The sequence below is a fragment of the Uloborus diversus genome, chromosome 8 (genome assembly GCF_026930045.1).
Source record: "Uloborus diversus isolate 005 chromosome 8, Udiv.v.3.1, whole genome shotgun sequence".
Lineage (NCBI taxonomy): Eukaryota > Metazoa > Arthropoda > Arachnida > Araneae > Uloboridae > Uloborus > Uloborus diversus.
In genome coordinates, this window is record NC_072738.1 from 89968132 (window position 1) to 89989804 (window position 21673).

General features: G+C 35.2%; 1 protein-coding gene across 1 annotated transcript in view; it reads left to right on the forward strand.

Annotated features, from left to right (window-relative positions):
- Positions 1–11546: 11546 nt before the first annotated feature.
- The window catches only part of LOC129228477 (protein unc-93 homolog A-like), a 195421-nt gene continuing 185294 nt past the window's right edge, over positions 11547–21673 (forward strand). The window contains exon 1 of the mRNA XM_054863158.1: positions 11547–11625. The gene's annotated coding sequence lies outside the window, so the exon portion shown is untranslated. The remainder of the gene's footprint in view (positions 11626–21673) is intronic.

The following is a 21673-nucleotide window of genomic DNA, read 5'->3' on the forward strand; positions in this document are numbered from 1 at the left end:
CAAAGTATCTTGACTTACTTGCTCAAGTAAGATTAAAATTTAAAAATTAAATAACCGACAAATGATTTTTGAAAGGTTCGTCTGAAAATAACAAAATAATAAAAATAAATAAAAATAATAAATAAACAAATAGAATCATAGACCTGCTTCATGTTTTATTTATTTACTAGAGAGCTCCGCCACTTGCTCGCTTCACTCGACAACCCCCGTTCGCCACCTGCGGCGGGTAACAAATGATGATTTTAATGCTTTATCCCTGTATGTCTTCAGGCCTGGATTTTGAGCCACTTAAGGTTCAGAGGAGTGACAGAGAGGGAATGACTTTGTGTGGGGAGCTAAAAATCTCCTCTATTTTACAGTACCAGTATTGACCAGGTATACGTTGCCAGTCTGGAGGAGATAGGGTCACAGACGCACGCGACATACATAGAGACAGACGTGTACACAATTAAATCCAAAACGTTACTTAGTATTTTCGTGTTACGTTGCAAGTATCATTGTCAAAAAGTTTTCTGAATTGCTGCCAAGTTGCATGAATGCAGACTTTTCACTGCTGTCAAAAATATTTTTAGCTCCCAATTGATAAAATTAACTGAGCATACTTATAAAGTGTATCGGCTTTAGTTCGATTACGAGCTCAAAAAAGGGAGTGAGTAAAGTCCATGGGCAACGTAGCTTTGCTAAGAATGGCAGGCGAGTAAAATTCCTGTTACTTACTTGCAGTTATGTCGTAGCTTTGGCCATGTTGCAGTGCTGCTTTTGGAACTTCATTGATAAATCAGAAAGGTGCCAAAATATTATGTTATAATCTTAATAAGTTTAGTCTAATTTTCGAGAGACACGACTGTCTTTAAACGGAAAGATTTCTGAATTTTTCAAGAGGCTACCACTATAATTTCAGGAAGGTTACTGAATTTCAGCGAGAAACATTCCTGATTTTTTCAAGATATGTTACTGACAGAAATTGGGCACATCAGCTGCCCATTATTTTCGTGGAAAGTTTCTGAATCGTTTTTACAGTGTACAAGTTTTAATAGAATATATTTATTTTTTCTTTTATTCTAATGGAATAGGAAAATGACAAACTCTTTCAACGTAGTAGTAACAAAGAATCGTAAAGGAGAAGACAGTCAATGTCCCATCCTCAAGTTTCAAACGTTCAATATCGCTTCACTTCGGAATTTCTACGTAAATCGGGATGTCCCAGCAAATGGTTTTATTTACCGTTTCCCAAATTTAGCTTATTTTTGATCACAGCGTTATTTTCTCAAAAATGTACAGAAAACACATTAGTTTAACTTTTTCTCTTTTTAGAACAAGGATTCGAAGAATAAATGAAGTTTTAAAAAGTTACTTGTCTTTAATTCCAAAAACTTTTCTTTTTCATTGAACTAAAGTGTCATTAAAATATTAAACAACGTAAAAAGGTACAAATTTGCAGTACAACTGCATACATGAGTTTCGGGAATACAAGGAACCATTTTTTCAAGGCAAAAGAATTGAGCTTATCCATTAGCTCCACGTTAACACTGAAGCTTCTGTAGCAGACAGAAAAAGAAATATATACATTTGTTTGAATTATATTTCACTGAGATGGTGTAGTATTCACCTTCTTTAGGTTTCGAAATTTTCCGATACTTGTCGGAATAAAATTATGTTCCTAGCAAGCATAAAGCGCAATTTTAATTCGCTGCTTGATTATCATAACGTGGTAACGTAGTAGAAAGATGCGGCAAAGTGCATCATTTGTGACGTCATCAAGACCACGCCTTGTTTGAAAAATCGGACATTTTAAAAAATTAATTTTAAAAAATGTTGGTTAAATGAAAGTATTTTCTGGATCCATATTATTTTATTTTATTTAGTTATTTATTAATTAATTTATTTTTTTATCATTCTATCCATTTCAATGACTAAAGGTAGTACTTTTGACTGAAGGAAACCACCCCATTGGCACTTTAGTTAAGTGGAGTTAGAATATTATTGCAAAACTGTTTCGAACCTAACTTGAATCCGCGTAAAAATCACGTAACCCCCCCCCCCCCTCCCCCCACTGAACTCCTCAAAAGGTAAACTTTGTAGAGTCATAGCTTAAAAAACAGAGCTGCACTATATAGGGCAACTTATTGAACTGCAACCGAACAGGAATAAATGAAAGCAACCAAAACTCATCAAGATTTGGAATTGTGGCTGTAATGCACAAACAGTACTTTTAAAATGGCGACAAAACAAGAAAACCGTTTTGTGAGTGTGCGTTACGTCCTGGTACCCGCTATAGATTTAACCATTACGTTGCACTCTTATTCATCCTTTTTTAATATTTTTTTCAGTTGCAATCTATACATTAATACCAGAAAGAACGCTAGAACAAGAAATAATAGCTCAACTTTTATCATCTCGCTCTTCCAGAAGCAAGAAAAGCATTAACATAAAAGAATAACTGCATCGCTTTTCAAATCGTCTGCCCGTGAGCTATTCTATTCCGCACTCGTCCCCACTCATTAATGGCCTCGATCCTTCCGCCAGATGCTTTTATCCTCGTTAACTAGTGAGCGCCATTAGTGCGAGGGCGTAGCCAGATGATAGGAGGGCCGTATCACACGACATTCAGGTGGATAGAACTACATGATGACCCACAATTACGTCGCCTAACATCACCACACTTTTCAAAGCACGAGGAAGTTTCAAACTTGGTTGACTCGCCTATAGCACGTGCGATTAGATGCGCGGGGAGGGGGGATTGTTTTTAAAACATTTCATTTCGTCATTCTTTTATTACTAGAAAGTCTCCCGTCATGATATGATGGGTGGAAAATTGCTTCTACATTTGAACGTAGCAATTGCCTGTTTGGTAATATCTTGGTAGTTGAAGTTTTAAACCCGAACTCCAGTGGATTAACTCTTAACTCCAATAGATAGCGTTAGTTTTTTGACCACTTTTTCGTTTTTTCATTCCCCTGAAATGACACAGTCTTACCAGTAAAACAGTTGAGTTACCGGATCGAGTTCAGCCTTGTCACGATAAAGCCTTTCCCTGCAGGTTAAACTCTACCAAATCGTATAATCAAATGATCATGCCGTGGCACGAGTTTCATTGTTGAAACTCGCGGGTTACTCGATCATTGACAATTATACATATGAGGATATATTCTTGCTCAAAACATGCCACGAATATTTCTCTTAGCCGTTTTGTACTATATTCTTAGCTGGGTCACATTTTTGTAGGGCTTTGATTAACAAATATATTAATTAAAAACAGTGAAATGTAGCATCTTCCGCAAGTTTCGTAGTGAAAACTTTCGTAGTGAAACACACATTTGAAATATTAGTAGAATTCGAAAGAGCTAGATTTTTTTCATCAGATGAAATTTGTTTGGAACTTACAACTTATATTCGTATATAACTCGAATTATAACTTTTTTTAAATCACAAGTTATATACAATTCTGTCTTTATTTAAGGGGATTGGTAACGATTTCATTTTTGGTTGACAAGAAGGGGAATAGGGGCAGAGTTGGGTGGCTTTTGCAGTAGTTTTGCGAATATATTGCAACTCAAATCCGCGCCAATAGCACGAACATTTTTTACTGAACTTCACAGAACGAAGTAGCCATTGTCTAAGTCATGCCTCAAATTCTTATGCAACCACACTGTACTCAAAACTAATTTATGCTTAGCAATTGGTTAATATGCTCATCAACGCCCCGACTGATAAATAATAAAAGACCCTAATTTGAGCCACCATTTAAATACAAGTCTATTAAATATTTTATTACAGACTAATAAATGTTGAAACAAAGTATAAAATCATGTTTCAATAAAAAAGTAAAAATAAAATAACATCCAGAACGGAGATTTATCTCTTAAACAAATCTGTAAGGACTGGTAAAGAAATAAATAATCTCAATACTACCTTAGTAGAAATACTCGTCCAGCTCAACCTCAACAACGGATACCTACATTTTTTTTTTCGTATATTTAAAGGAAAGGGTTTCAACGAATCAGCTATCATTTCCTTTGCTTCCACTAGTGTCCAATTGGCTTGCTTTGCTCAAAAAAGAAGACCCGTTTTAGGTATATGACCTATAGTAGCGTTTTTAAATTCTTGAAACAATTAAGAAAATTTAGTTAAAAACACAATTTAAGATTGATACATAATGCTTTATTTACTTTGATTCATACCTCATACCCCTTTTTCGTCATTGATGAGAATATTTCTGGAGACATAAACTGTGTTTTGCTGATGATGTAAAAGTTATGGGGATTGTAGAGAGTGAGAAACAAGTAAAACAGCTTCAAGGGGATTTAGATCATATTACTAAGTGAGGGAATAAGTGGAATATGGTAGTTAATGTAGGAAAATGTCAAGTGCTACGCTTAGGTCATGGAAATAAGCGTAAGTGTTATCGTTTATAGGGTTCAGTCATTGGTCAGGGAGAAAATGTTATTGATCTGGGTATCTTAATAAATCAGGATTTCAAATTTAGTCAACAGTTCAGCACTGCAAGCAGCAAAGCCACCAGAGTGTTTGGGTTTATCAACAGATCTATTTCGAACAAACCTAAGAAGGCTCTTCTGCATTTATATAGGAGTTTAGTAAGACCTCACTTGGAGTATGCTGTTCAGTTTTGGTCTCCTTCTCTCAGGAAAGATATTTCTGTATTGCAAAGGGTTCAAAGAAAGGTTATTAGACTAGTAAGGGGACTTTCAGACTTAGACTATGATGATAGATTTAATAGGCTTAATATGTATAGCCTTGGGCAAAGGAGAGTTAGAGGGGACATGATTCAGTTGTTTAAATTTATCAAAATAAAAGATGTTAACGGGTTAAATTTTTACACAGAAAGCAAGACGAGGGTCCATTGTTTTAAGCTATTCAAATCTCAGGCTAACCAGGAAATTAGGAAAAATTACTTCTTTAATAGAGTCGTGGGCACTTGGAACAGCTTACCGGAAGAGGTGGTAATGAGCAAGGGGGTGGATAGCTTTAAGAGGGCCATCGATCTTCATTGAGGACTTATAAACTGACTAGGACCAGCCTAGCTGGGCCCAGAGCATGTTGAAGGTTGTCACATTTGTATTTGTACTGTGTTTGTATTAGCTAAAATCGTGTAGATGGCGCTAACATCGAAAACTGAAAATGTTGTCTATGAAAGAGACAGGGTGACAGGAGAGATCAAACTGCTTTGGCTCGCCTGAGTACAGGTCATCTAAAAACCCTCAGATTTTCCCATGGTAATAGGACTTTCCCAATCTGCACCAAATGTCATACTGAAGAGGCCACTGCACAACATCTGATTTTTTGTGTTGGTTTGGTACACGAGGATCTACTGAAGAGACCTACTTCTGTCTTGAAGTTAAGGCAAACAACCTCATGGATCTGATCTGATTCAGAACAAAGAGATAAGCAAGAAGAAGAATGAAAGAGAAAAAAAACTCTTTGGGAGTACTCTTTTATTTCATAGCCACGAGAAGGGGCTTGAAGGTTTACCTCTCAGAACATTTTGTTCTTTACATGTTTAACCAACTCTAATCTGACTGTTTGTATCCGTATAAGGACTTATAAAGATACTAGCGGTACCCGCACGACTTTACCCGTAGTGGAACATTTAAAGGTCATTTGGTTCGCCTGTATATTTACAAATAATGGATGATGAATTTCTCGCCAATTTGCTATGTTCATTTGCTCGCCCATGTTACGGAAGTTTGCTCGTCCACGTTATGGTAATTTACCTCGTCCATGGTATGATAATTTGCTCGATAAAAGGTTCTTAAAATTAGAACAGAAAAAGAAAAAAAATCGAATGTTTGAAAAATCGCTTCGAGGTGCACAGCCGCATGCTACAAACTAGTTCTGTGCCAAACATGAAAATCGGACGAACGGTCTGGGCGCTATGCGCATCGCAGACATTCAGACAGATATCCGGACAGAGATCCAGACTTTCAGCTTTATAGATAAACTAACAGGCAGTAATTGGCAGTAAAGATAAACTAACCGAAGAAGAATATAAAAAACGAATTGTGTTTAAATTTGAAGTATTTTTTTGAATATACTTTCTTTTTCGGTGCATTACCTAATAAACACCCCGTACTTTATCGTCGCAAAAATATCAACGGTCTAGATTCAGAAATAAAAAGTGGAGAATGTTTTCAAATTTTCATGCCTTTTTGAGCAAGAAAAATAAAATTTTTCTACAGAAAAAATGGAATCATATGGATCAACTATGGGTTTTCTTTTATGTTTTACAAGTAATATTCATTGCCTTAACAGTAATAACCAAATGCTAAGTACATATTTTAAAAACTATATCAAGCTTTATTCATAAAGCAATTTCATCCATCAAATATTTGCAGACGATAAATATTAAGAACCATATATTATATCCTCCAAAATGGATGTTATCATTCCTTGAAAAGCGTAGCATTAAAGAAATATCAAGCATAAGGAATAAAGTTAAGGAGTTTTTTTAAGCATATGTATCCTCTCTAAACCTCCGGTAAGGGTCCTCGAGAGGGATTTTGAGAGCCTATTTAGAAGATAAAAGTCAGAGCAGGAAGCCTTAAGAGAAGAGAGTTCTTCAAAAGAAAAGGATACGTAAATGCTCATTTTAATTGGGATTTTTACTTTCCATGCTATTAATAGCCATAAATGGCGCTCCCTCATTTTAGTAAAATCAAGTTCTTGTTCTGACGCATTCTGTTTTAGTAAGAAGGAGATATTTACGAGTAGCTAAATAGACTTTTTTTTTACTTCCTTTTACAAAAAAGCAAGTACTGTATTCGCAAAAAAAATTTCACTCAAAAATCGACCTTAATTTCCATTTTGCTCACCCCCGAATAAATGTTGAGCTTTTTTTTTTTTTTTCGACTCGAACCCCCATGGATAATTTCGTAAGAACGTATAGACACGCGAAATTTCCATTTTGACGATTCCCGAGTTAATAACGACGAGTTTTCTCATGACGTCTGTATGTACGTATGTGCGTATGTATGTCGCATAACTCAAGAACGATAGGTACCTAGAAAGTTGAAATTTGGTACGTAGGCTCCTAGTGGGGTCTAGTTGTGCACCTTCCCTTTTGGTTGCATTCGGGTGTTTCTAAAGGGATCTTTTTGCCCCTTTTTGAGGGGAAATCATTGTTAATTTCGATGTCAACTCAAGTGGTGTTACAATTTGGCGGACACTTGGCAATATATCGCCAGTCATTTGGTCGCCAAGTTTTATCGCCAATTTTTTCAATTTTTTTTTTAAATCTGGTTTCAAATTGGCCACTGTTGGTGATATTTAGAGAGTAAACTATTGAATCACATTAAAATTGCCAATAATGGGAAAATGACATTAAATTGGAGTAAAAGGAAGTCATGTGAGGCACACATCAGCTCGTTTCTTTTTTTTTTTCAAAGTTACATCTAATTCAGATGTTGAAACTAGGAATTTGGGTCGACTGATTGTCACGGCAAAATTTTGACCGATCTTCAGAAACTTTTACCCGTCCGTGTAAAAAATATATTTATTCAAAAAAAAAAAAAAAAAACAGTTGTAGCATCTTATATGATAAATTTTTACGTAAATTTTGTGAGTACTCCTCATAATTTTTGGTGATTTTTGATAAAAATAATTACATTTACTTATACGTAATAATTAAAAACAGTACTTATCCTCACAGTTAAATGTCATTGTAAATAAATCTTAGTCAAAATTATTAAATTAATGAACTAATAGTAATTTAAAGACATCTCCACATCTTAAGGGGAAAAGATGAATAACCGGTTAATACCTCGAACTTAATTAATATGTGTGAATAAGAAGGAAGTACACATTATAAATTAGTCAGGACCTTATTTACATTCCCTGGTCCAACTCTTGGGCAGAAAAATTAAAAATAATTCCAGCTAAAAAAAGTATATTAAGCAACGGAGAACAACTATTTCCTTTGCCATTTTTTCAATGACAACTGCACTTAAGAATACATTTTAGTAATTTCGATTTTGCAATTTGACAACAGAAACCTCATGAAATAAAATATTGATTTCCCCTCCCTTCCACACATACCTGAAGAAATTTTCTATTTGCTGATAGGCCGTATATTTTATCGTATAAAACTGTAATGACGTATGACAAAAACAATTCCTTTTTAAGCCATTTTTATTCCAATCCCTATACCTTATCATTACTCAGCTCTTGAGGGAACCATTTATTTTCTGAAATTTCTCCCTCTCTGAAGAAAAAGATTCAAAAACAAATAATAACAGTTACAGAAAAGAAACCTTTTTGTTTCAATTTTCCATGGTCTATAACGATTTGATTCCTTGCTCCCCTTTCTGATCTGAGATGCATCAACATCAATCAAGGAAAGTGGGATGTGATTGGATGCAGGGATCAATATTTAGTTTCTCTTCTATTCGAGTTGTTTTTGCGGTTACATTAAGCTAGAAATAGAGTTTCCAAACTGCAGTTACTGCCTGAATTGCTTAAAGTTTTTGGGGATGTATTTCTTCATTTTATTATTTTTAAGTAGTTGTTGTAACCAGGGACGCCCTAGTGCGAGACTACGGCAGGTCACCGTGACCTCCCAAATTAATTTTTAGTACTCAAATTTTGCCTGACGATTCGGTAAAATTCGGCAAAAATATCAACAAACAGCAAAATTGTCATCATTCGGCGAAATTTAGAGTTCCATCTGACGAAAGTTGGAGTTCCGTTCGCAAAATTATCATCATCTGAAAAAATTTGGAGTTCCGTTCGCAAAATTATCATCATCTGAAAAAATTTGGAGTTCCATTCGGCAAATTCAGAACTTTTGCCTTCCCAAAAGTTTAAGTTCGTATCACAACTGACTGTAACCTATTTTTGAAGAAAAAGGTAGACGAATACCAAGTAAAAGTAAACAATTCAAAAAGCACAGGGTGTTTATAAGTAAAGTTACCCTGATTGGACCAGAGTAGAGTTTATTCTAATTGACGAAGGTCTTTGAAACTTGATATACACCCCTAATTATGACAGTGGGGAAAATGGAATAAACCGAACTTGGCAGCGTCATCATGCTGGGATTAAGATCTTCATAGCCTTCAAAATGCTTCCTGGTTAGATTTGTTTTAACTACAGTTCAAATTTTTAGCAGAAGGTGGAAAAGAAATGCATGGAGAAGAGACAACAATATAGGAACACAATCCTTTATTTTATCACTTAATATCTTCGACAAGATTTCCATTAGCTTTAATCACACGTTCAAAGCGGGCTCGGCAGTAGAACAAATGGTTTCTCCATCAATTGCAGCAACTTGGCAATGAAAAGTGAAGCACTTATACTATGTTCACGGAAAAGATCAGATGTGGTTCAACCAGAAAGTAAACTAACAGGTTGCTAAAGGTTTTGCCTCGATACCACTTTGGGTAAAACCCAGCCGTAGGTGGGGTTTGGTCCTTGGGGGACCAGGCCCGTCCCCTATACCGGTCCCAAGCCCGGGTAAATGGGGAGGGTTTTGCGATGGTTGTAGCATCCACGCATGTAAAACTACCACTCTTTACTTACGCTTGAGCAGATCTGTATCTGCCCAGTGGCTATCGAGTGGAACAGTGAGTAGGCAATGGGCACCACCGGAGTCAGGTCTGTACCTGGGCCCACGGTGTCTAGAGTCGTAAGTGGTTGGATTTCGTTCCCGTAAGGGTTTAGGGGCCCCCCGGCCGAAAGGTCAGTACTCTGGAAGCCCACGATGGCATAGCAGAGCGGGGTTCCCTTTTGTGTACCACTTTGGGTAAAAGTGAACCAAGACTATTAGCATACTCCGTCTGCTTGCCATTAATTTTTTTCTTGCTCAAACCAAACACGGGATTTACGTCGCCGAATGGCGTATCTATTTGCTTATAACTAATCTGTCTTTCCCATGAACTTAGTATAGAAACAAAAGGGTGTCAGTCCCAAAATTAAAAATATGAACATAACTAGTACGAATGGCAAAAGAAACTCTCATGCGTTTTGTGGCAAGAAATGGTAACGGTAGCCCAGGTAAGTGCTACTATACAGTATGATTTCGAAAAACTTTTCAGTGAAAGTCTGCTAATGTTTAAAACTTTACATGGGTTTTACTCAAGACATGAAAAAGTGCAATGATATCCTATTACTTCTCACTGCCTCAATAGTGATTGATAAAGAAAAAGTTTGAACTGATATTTTCTTATGACTCATTTCATTTTTCTCTTCCTTCATATTGCATAATACCTAGTTTTAACGACATGCACTTACCAGAATGAGCTATACGTTACTCTAAACAAGATAATTTTAACTATAACCAACCTGTACATGTGAGCAAACAAGTTAATGGGTAATTGGCATCAAACGTTTTATGGGTTTGTTAATGTGGCTCATTACTCATGGCTCTAGGTAGAAGAGTCGAAAACATCGAATTCGTAGGAAGGACAGTAAAAGAATAAAAATTCCCACAGCGTGTTCCTTTTCATGAACTTCGGCCCGAATTTGCTTTTAAAATAAATTTCTTATTGTAAATAAACAACAATGTTTCTCAAGAAAAACTTGTTTCCCCAACGCTCAAATAAAGCATCCCTTACTAATTTTTTTTTCAACCGATTTTGAGTGGACTCATGAAATTCTAAGCACTAAGAATCTTGAGCTGGACTACTTTTTGTAAAACTGACCAGAAACTTTTTTTTTTAATGTTTTTTCAAACTTACAGCTAATTCCTAATTTTTTTCCTACACTTGAACATGAACTGGAAAAATATGATGTAACAATTGCAGGTTAGAAAGGCAAAGTGAGCCTGAAAGTATCATTGTGAAAGAAGGCCTTATTGAAAATTGCAACACTTACTTCAACCCGAATAAGATCAATGGAAAAACTAGGCAAAACTTCAGGTTTATGTTTAGACTATTTTGACCATTTCAGAAGTCAAATGGTCTACCATTCAGCCAAGTATTTTTTCAACAACAGCATTTTTCCCCCTCAAAATATAGTAAATATCGGTCACTTAATTTCATCATAGGAGTGGTAAAAAATGAAAATGCAGAACATGTGGAATTTCTTCACCACGTTTTAATTCATTATCGTACAAAACTGGTTTATACCTTGTGATTAATGAAAATTGATTTCTTACTAAATTTTTTTCGCTTTTAATTAGGCCAATAGTGATCCCCTGTGGAACCCCTATCAAAGTTCCAGAGAACCCTTGGGTTCGTGAAACGCAGGTCAGAACTATCTATATACAATTTTCAACACTGATAATGATTCTCTGAGTAATTAAGTTTGACACATTCCCCCGAATTTCGCAGAACGAAAACTTCGGTCTTAAAACTTCAGCCCCAATTATTATTAAACCTCCTCTTCTTTTCTCCCAAAATAATTGTTTCTCCCGCAAAATCACATCTAATAACTGTCGCGGGGGTGGATGGGAAGTGCAGGCGCTCGTTTCCGCATGGATGCGCCCCTGTCGCTCCGAGCCAAAAGGAAAACACGGGTTGTGCGCAGGCGTGCCTCTGCCACGATGCAATCGTCAGCGAACCCCTTGGCTCGCAGCTCCATTCGGCTGACGTAATGCAGCTCACGTGACGTTACCCCCATGCTTGGAACGTCGGATAGAGGAATTTCTGTCGCTTTTTCCTTGAGAAACCGAAAGTAAGTTTTCGTTTTGCTGAGAACATTTTTTGGGACTAAAACTAAAGGAATTTTTTTGTTTCTCAATTGGTATATAATTTGATATCTTGAAATAAAATGGAAAGTATCACAAATATTTCATTGGTATTTAAATCAGTGATCAAAGTAATTCTTCGGTGCAATTGGTAAAAAAGGCGAAATGGATGTTGAGGCGATTTGCGGCAACAAAATTGTTTTGTTAAAAAAGTTGCTAATGTACACTTTTGATTAAATTCCTAAAAAATGAAAAGACAATTGGGTCCTAAACTTTAAAAAAGATTCCGATCAGGCCCAACTACAAATTGATTTAAAGGGGAAAATATCAGAAATGTTTTGTAGTAAAAAATTTAAAAGAAAAAAACGTAAACAGAGCATAAATTTGCCAAGAAAATGTTACAAATAGCAGCAGTTTTCATTCACGACTTTTTTGTGTGAGCACTTTAAGCACTAGCATTCCAAGGCTACATTGAAACACTAAGCTTGCTTCAATATGTAGCCTTGAAATGACTGTTTATAGCACTTTTTTAACAATTTAGGCTCTATATATATTTACCTTGTGTTTTTTAGGGTTTTTTTTCACAAAATCATATAAAATGATTTTCTTTTCTTATATTTTTGTGTCAATCTTCATGAGATAAATACTACTAGACCTTGTTTTTCTAAGTGGGATAAAAGCTGATATAGTTTTGAAAAAAGTTTTATTCCTGAAACCACTTGAACACACAAATATATTTCACGTCATTTAGAAGATATTTCGTAAGATTTAAATGGAATTGGTGGGGGTGGGAGGTGGAGGCATGACAACGACAGTATAAATCTAGTAGTTGCTAGTCAGTAATTTGTGCAGAAGAATTTGTTTTAAAAAGCATGACGTTGAGACAAGAAGCTTCGTGTGTGATGTATTTCTTTTTGAACTAATGATAAGAGGAAAAACTAAAACCGTGCCATACATATGTTTTATGGTAAAACAAACTTAGGCAATCAGTCATTATTTTCTCTTAAAAGAAAAACCGTATTTAGATTTTGTAGGGGGTGGAGAGGGTACAGGCCATAACAAAGTTACCAAAAATGAATTATGTGCTCAAAACAAGCATTTGTTTTAATTGATAATTTCTTTTTATTGTCTTAAAAATGTCCTAAAATTTTGTCTTATTTTTTTAAAACCTTGACTCCGACCCCTGTAGTTACGACTTTTAAAGTGACGATTTGAAACCGTCTCTTAACTTTCCCATAAGGGTCACATTTTAGTCATTCGGCTATTAGAGGAGTGTTGAAGTATTTTTTACTGAGTAGTTTCTAATTAGAACAGAAAAAACTTTATTAATTTTAGCATGAGTTTGTTAGTACTTAATTCTAAACCCGGAACAATATGAAGCGAAAAAAAGAAATTTAGTTTTTTTTTTTTTTTTTTAACATTAGAAATCTTTTGCAGTTTGCAAACGATAAAACCTTACTCCCCTATTTTAGAAAAAATATTGTTAATGAAATACAGAAGGATATTATTTTCAGTAATAGCTGATTTTTTTTTTCTCTTCCAATCGAATTGGTGCCTCTAAACTTTTATTTTCTAACCCGAATTTAATATTACAATAAAATTAAATTTCACAAAACTGAATTCATGCAAAAAAGCTAACGCACTTTGAGTGGAGTTTCAATTTATATCAATAAACGAAGAACAAAAATTTTAACTTGAGTCAAAACTCGACAAATGCACGACTCTAACTTCTGAAGAAATCGATGCGCAAAGTAATGAAGCGAGTCAGATGGGATTTGCTAGCAGCTGTTAATGAAGTAGGTAGCCAACAGCTGAGGCAAAAAAATTGACCGCAGCTGATTCCTTTATTGCAAGCTTTATTTTACGCACGCAAACGGCTAGCATATTCATAATTCAGAGAGGAAAATATTTGTTTCGTAAATTGAAAAAAAAAAAAAGAAATATCGTACTTTCTCCAGTACTTTTTCTTGTTCAAAGGAGCAATGTAACGTATAATATAAAAACACCCTTACACGGGGGTGCTTTTTTTTAGAAAAGGGAGAAGTGTTGAAAACTTTATGTTGCAAAAAGGAAATATGTTAGGAAATTTTACTAGCTAAACGGAGCTAGAACAATGTGAAAAAGATGAAAGATAAACTTCCAGAAACTAGTTTCTATCATGAAATAAATAACCAAGCTTGGTTTGTAAAACAGAGTTTATTACTAAGTTTGGTGCTCAAAATTTTGTTTAGCCAATAAAAATAATGTTTTATTATAAAATGAAATAATATTACAGCCTAAAATATAATGTTAAATTGTAAAATCTAACATTCATCTCGATAATACGCTGTTTTTAATAATAGTTATAACAAAAATGGATGTTGCTGATTGCATTGTTTATTACCTTCGCGAGTTCTTTTAGCTTTGTGTAAAAAAGTGAGGAGGTATAAGCAACCAGCAGGCAAGGCCGTATCCGGAAATTTTTTTCGGGAGGGGCCCGGATTAGCACATTGCCCTAACAAACACACACATATAGTATACATCAGTGTTTTTCAACCTGTGGGTCGCGACCCCCCAGGGGGTCGCGAAGCCTTTGTAGGGGGGTCGCGAGAACTCAGTAAAAAATCAATAAATTTTAAAAAGGTAGATATATTAAGAAAAAAGTCGCGAGAACTCAGTAAAAAATCAATAAATTTTAAAAAGGTAGATATATTAAGAAAAAAGTTTACAAAATGATACTCGTTATGTTATTTATACACATTACACATTAACATACTACACATATCACACATTACCAAAAAAATAAAATCTTCGAGTACTCGTTCATTTTAATGTGAAGGTTGCGCTTGATTTTGTTCAATCAATTTCTCCCATCGTGGATCCGTTTTTGCAACATTAAGTATTAAATCGTTTTCCAAATTTAAGCGATTCCTTAGTTTACTTTTTATTTGGGCCATTGATGAAAATGTCAACTCGCACAAGTACGAGGTAGCAAATGGAATCAAACACTTCAAAGCCTCGTTTGTTAATTCTGGGTATTCTGTTTTTCTTTTTAACCAAAAGGTATCCAAATTTTCAGACTTGAATTCCAATTGTAACATCCCATCGGCAGATAATTCTAGCAGATTCTCTTTGAGCTTAGTTGCTAAATTCGCCTCATTTATAGCTGCATTTAAAAACGGATTTAAGATCCATCTTTGCCCAGTGCTATCCGATATCTCTTGCACTGAGAAGTAATGACATAATTCTTTCTTCAAATTATCTAACACCATTTTCATACCAGATATATATGAATTGATGTTTATCTCGCTTCCGACTTCTTCAATGAAAGACTGTGTCGACGAAAATGAATCAAAGTTGTTTTGATTTATAGATGATGACCAGAATTCAATTTTTTTGATAAAGGCATGGAGTTTGTCTTTTGCTGTAATGACATTTTCATCCCGCCCTTGAAGACTTTTATTCAAGTTATTTAAATGCTCAAATAAGTCCGAAAGAAAAGCCAGTTTCAAAAGGAATTCCGGGTCAGAAATGAATTCAGAGTAATGTGACTTGGCTTGCTGTAAATATACTAATAGTTCAGCGCGAAGTTCCATAACTCTGGTCAGTACTTTGCCTTTCGATAACCACCTAACCTCTGTATGGTAAAGCAAATTTCGGTGGAGAGCCCCCATATCATCACAAATGAGTCGAAACAATCGAGGTCTGCAACGCTTTTCCTTTAATAGAATTTACAATACTAATAATAATATGTAGAACTTTGACTGTATTCTTGTGGCAAGGTTTTGGCTGCAAGAGCTTGGCGATGGAGAAAGCAGTGCATCCAACAAGCGTTTGGCATCTGTTCTTTCAGTCTAGCAATAAATCCACTCTTCGCACCAGTCATGGCTTTTGCTCCGTCACTACAAATAGCAATGCATTTTTGTGCCCAATCGATATTCATATCTTGCGTAGCTTCAATGAATATGTCATGCAAGCATTGACCTGTAGTATTTGTGGGAAGTGTCTTGCAAAATAGTATTTCTTCAATTAATTTTTCATTGGATTCAAAACGCACAAAAGCTACAAACTGCGCACAACCCGCAATATCCGTTGATTCATCAAATTGCAAGGACACAAAAGAACTTTTCTTTATTTTTTCTATGACTTGATCACGAACATCAGTCGCCATATTGCTTATCCGGCGTTGAATAGTATTGTCAGAGAGAGGTATACTTTTGAGCTTTTCGATCTCTTGCTTGCCAAACATAATCTCTGCTATATCTAAAGCCGCTGGTAAAATCAAATTTTCGGCGATAGTGTGAGGTTTTCCTGCTTTAGCCACACGAAAAGCTACTCGATAACTAGCAAGCAACGCTTTCTCATTTAGGTTGGACATTTGTCCTATAGCAGTTTTTTTGATGTTCAAGTAGCTTTTAATTTTCGCTCAAAAAATTCCACGGGTTTTATTTTTTTCATTAGGATGTTTTGTGTTTAGGTGGCGTAACCAACTTCGATGGCTTCATGCTTTCTCTTGACAAAATTTCAAAGCAAATTACGCACTGCGGTTTATTGTCAATCACAGTAAACACAAATTTCAAATAATTCTCGTCATAAAGACGTTTTTTTCTTTATTCCACTACTCCCGCTAGACGTTGATAGTTCTGATGATCTTTTCAGAAATTTATCCATTTTCAATGAAAACAAACAACACAAATAAATACGTAAAACAAGTGTTTGATATCTTACACACAGTCCGTATAACACCGTAGTTTCACTTCCGAATCGTTTTCACGTATCGCGGGTCTTGCTTCCGATTTCACTTGCTTTGCGCTCATGCACTCAACTGCAACTGCCGTAGCCGACCGCCCCTTTTATAGGCCTGCGCATTCTAGCGAGAATCATCTCGAAGCGTAACGAAACGTCTCGAAACCTGTGGACCTTTCGCGCGGGGGACTACCAGTGCCATCTGTCGGTAGCACTCGGAACCTGTACTGGTTTTACGTACTTAATTATATATTTATATTCGAATCCTAATAACGCAAACGCCTAAAACTTTTGTATGGATTAAATATTTTTAACATACATAAAATAAAAAAGGTCGGGGGGGGGGGGGGGGTCGCGAAATATTTTTTGATACTAGGGGGGGTCGTGTCCATGAAAAAGGTTGAAAAACACTGGTATACATAGACACACCAAACTCATAAAAATGTTAACATAGAAGACTTTTTGTCTCGATTTTTAATGATTCCACTGTTTGGACTGTTGTTATTTTATTTTAATTTCTTATTATTTTTCTTACTCACCTTGTAGTGGTAAGGATAACAGGAGAGTGTCCCTTTAAGTCGGATGTAGAACATCCATAATTTCAGGGGGTCCGGGAGTTCTTCCCCCGAGAAATTTTTGAAAAAAAAATCTGTATTTTGAGGCCTTATATTAGGTAAATGAGACTACAAAAATATGAAAAAAAAAAATACGCAAAAAAACAAAGTCTTTCAAAAGTTACACATTCCTTTGCAAATCAAGATCAAACAAAATAAAAATTGCTTGCTCTACAAATCATGGAAATTAATGGACAGAGAGGAAAAACGAGAGAGGAGAAAAGAGAAGCACTCAGTCATCTGCTCATATAGGCTTTTAGTGAAGTTTGTTTTTGATCACTAACCCTACTCCCTTTTTTTTTTCATTTAATGCCCTACAGTAATGAAAATTCTACAAAATAGTTTAAAAGAAATGGTTTATACATTCAGAAAATAGGAACAGAAGAGTAATATTCTGGCCATTTGGACAATTCATACTTTATTTTCTTGATATGTTACAAAATTGAAGAACTTTTCAAGGAATTTCAAAAACTTAAATAATTTTCAAAGACTCTCGAACAGTTGAAATTATTCGAAGCTCTTTATTTACACTCTTCAGAAGTTGATTGTACAGTCTTACAAAATGATTATAACTTTGTAAGACACATCCGTTTTAAGTTTAAAAAAATAAATGCAATGAAATATTTCTCGAAACAAACTTTTTTTTTTCAATCACAAGTAATGCAGAAAATGAAAGAGAGTAGAGTAAAAGTGTTATTTTTTTTTCTCATACTTAAGGTATTAACAGTATGCAGTAGAGGTAAGAAAAAAAAAGCAATAACAAAAGAACTTCCATGATACTGAATTCGGCATTAAATAAATGTAAGACATGAAACATATCAGTCACAAAAATGATTTTGAAAATTATGCTACAAAAAACGCGAGAATTGTGATTTTTGCATTTTTTACTCAGTGTGTATCAAGGAGATGAATTTGGCACATCTTGGTAACAAGATACTAGCCTAATCGAAAAATAGGGGCCCAGCCTTTGGGGAGTCCCCGGCTCGAAATCAGTACAGTGAATGTTTTATAAGAGGTGTAGGGGGAGGAGGGCAGGGTCGTGCACAGAGGGGAGAAAGGACACCTATTGGCCCGGGCCCGAGCTTAAACGGGGCCCAGTATTTTTAAACCTAGGGTTGAAAATAAGGGTAAACAATATGGAGGGGGCCCAAAAAAGACATTTGTGACAGCCCCAAAATTTCTGTGCACGCCCCTGGAGGAGGAAGTGCACAAAAGTCAGTTTGGTAGACTTGAAAAACAACGAACTGACAAAGGGCCTGCCTTAACCCTTGACTGCCCTGAATTGAATTGGGAAAGAAAGCAGGAAGTCCTAATTAAAGGTCTAAATTTCAAGTGTGCCTTGCGGCTTAATGAGAACTATAACTGCTTTTTCTGTATTTCTTCAAAATATTATAAATTTTGAATAGTAGCAAAATTAAGAATAAAAAAAACTTTTGTTATTTTCCTTTTCTGACATTAGGAATTAAAAAAAAAACCTTCTGTTTTACGGTACAAAACATTTTGGGTTTCGGGGGGGGGGGGTGGGGCAAGAGCCCCTCAGCCCCCCCCCCCCCCTCTGGATACGGCCCTGCCAGCAGGGCCCGATCATGCCAAAGTGATTCTAAGAGGCAAGTGAAAATTTTGGGTGCCCTTCTCACGAGAAGCAAATCCACATGTTCAAAGTTGTAGTTTCTAAACAAGAAGCTGCGTCAAGAAATAAAACAAGCCAACTTTCCCCAAAACCAACATCAACTTTGCAATATCCAATCAATGTTCTCTTAATTAGCTAAAACTTAAAATTACGTGAAACATACCTTTTAAGCATTTTAAGCTGATTTCTAGAAACAAAACATGCCTCGCTCATATGATAAAATAGATGCGTATAAGAAAAAAGTACAAATAAAGTAGTAGCAACTTTTAAAAAATGCAGCTTATACATTTTTTCCCATATATATATATATTTTTTAATCGCTTACAAAAAGATAAAACAAGTAAAATAAAACGCTCATCAAAATAAATACATTTTATCAAAAAACGAGCTGATGTGTGCATCACATGACTTCCTTTTACACCAATTTAATGCTATTTCCCTATTATTGCAATTTTAATGGGATTCTCTCTCTAACTCTTTAAATATCACTAGCAATGGCCACATTGAAAGCAGATTTAAAAATAAAAAAAAAAAATCGCCAAATTTTTCGCCAAGTTGGCGACAAAACTTGGCAACCAAAAGACTGGCGATATATCGCCAAGTGACCGCCAAATTATAACACCACTTGAGTTTGCATCGAAATTAACAATGATTTCCCCCCAAAAAGGTGCAAAAGACCCCTTTAGAAACACCCGAATGCAACCAAAATAGGAGGGTGCACAACTAGACCCCACTACGAGTCTATGTACCAAATTTCAACTTTCTAGGACATACCATTTTTGAGTTTATGCGAGATACATACGCACATACGCACATACACACATACGCACATACATACAGACGTCACGAGGAAAAGTCGTTGTAATTACCTCGGTGATGGTCAAAATGGATATTTCGCGTGTCTATACATTCTTAGGCACTTTTCCGCATGTGGTCGAATCGAAAAAAAAACTCAACATTCATTTGGGGGTGAGCAAAATGGAAATTAAGGGCGATTTTTGAGTGAAAATTTTTTCGCGAATACAATACTTCCTTTTTTGTAAAAGGAAGTAAAAAAGGGAAAAAAATGTTTCTTACAGTCTTCTTCCGGATGAAAAAAGCGTCTAAAAAATTTTATCATCGAAAAAAAAATCGTCTGCATAGCTCTTTCTGTTAAAACATAAAGGACTCCGAATTTCCTTTTATTTCCCGTTGCCATAAAAAGAATAAAAATTTTAAACTTTGAAAGGAAAATAAAAACAAATCAGTTCAACTTTCATTATTTCACAGTAAAAAACGGGACTGCGGAGTCTTTGCGTTGAGTCAGACTTATTTTGGGGTAAAGGAGTCGGAATCGGGAGTTTAAAACTTAAAATTTCCAGTGTGTCATTTTCCTTCCTATGCCTGCATTTCTGCCAAGACCGCAGAGTTAAAGTCGGAGTCGTGGTGTCGGAGTCCGACCAATTTTGTGGTACAGGAGTCGGGAGTTGGGCATTTTGTCTCCGATTCCTCAGCCCTCGTAAAAATTAAACCAGTGCTGTGTTGTACTTTAATTAACTACAACCACCATTTTTTTCAATAGTCTATATCAACTTGTCATTAGTTTGTAATGCTCAAGCAGTTTTTTCTTTTGCGTTTTAAGGCACAAATGTTGAAAAATTCTACAGAAAAATAAAATACTACACAACTGCCACCAATTTAATGTTTTAAATTGAGAACGGAATGAATTAAAAATAAAATGCTAAAAGCTTGTATGCAATATAAGTTTTCTTCTTGGTTAAAAAAAATTATTTTGAATTTAAAGTAGTTTAATAATAAATAACTAGAAAGTCTTCCGTCACGGTATGACGGGTGAAAATTGCTTCTACATTTGAACGAAGCCGTTGCCTGTTTGGTTATATTTTGATAGTTGAAATTGTAACCCTAACTCCAGTGGATGAACCCTAAGCTACAGTAGATAGCGTTCATTGCTAACGATTTTTTTCGTTTCTTCATTACCCTCAAATGACGCAGTCTTACCCGTAAAAGAATTAAGTTTCCGAATCGAGTTCAGATTTGTCACAATAAAGCCTTTCTCTGCAGAATAAACATTACCAAAACATATTATCAAATTATCCTGCCCTGGCGCGAGTCTCATTTTTGAGACACGCGGGTTACTCGATCATCGGCTTTTATATATAAGAAGATAAAGAAAAAAAACATCTGTACAAAAGAACCAAAAATAAATGAATGAAGTTAATCATTTCAGAGGCAGATTTGGAATAACGTTGTACAAAAATAAATAAAGCCATTTTACTCACAAAATCCACCGATATGTAATTGTATTCTAAATAATTCGATTTTTTAAAAACTTTTTCAACCAGCAAAATTAATTCTTCTTTCCTATCCTTGTTTGGAAGTACATTACTGTTTTTTTTTTAAATTAACATGTATAAAATTAAGAATAAAACTTGAGGCTTTTCCTATAAAGTTCAATATTATTTCAATAATAGAACTAAAAGCTACTTATACATAAACACAAAAACATTTCTGTTAAAACTTCGGTGCACTTTGAAATAATGAAGTGTTTTGTCAGCCAAAAACACACAATAATTTTTGTGCAGCTATAACTATTAATTTACATAAAATCCAATTTGCTTTATAAAGAAAAACGAAATTACGTTTTTTAATAAAAAGAAACTTCCACACTGAGTGGCACTTTCAGATTCATTGAATTTGTTAACTGCAGAGAAACCAAACATTCTTTAAAGCAAACAGATCAACTTCAATTTAAAAAATCAAATTTTTTCTCTCTCCCCCCCCCCATCTCCCCCCCCAAAAAAAATCATTCGGAATATTTATTACTTGCCAACCTTTCATCTGAGCCCACTTTTTTAAATATTTTTGATCTTTATATGAATGAATTTTTAAAAGAAATTTTTCGTAATTATGTAATGCGATTGTTTAGTGAAAAAGTAACAGGAATTGATACTGATATTAAAAAAATATTTTTGTCGTAAAGACACACAATGAAAGTGAAACTTTTATGGTATCTTTTTTTCACACTTTGACCTATCACTTCACCCGCACGTTTTCTCTTACGCTACG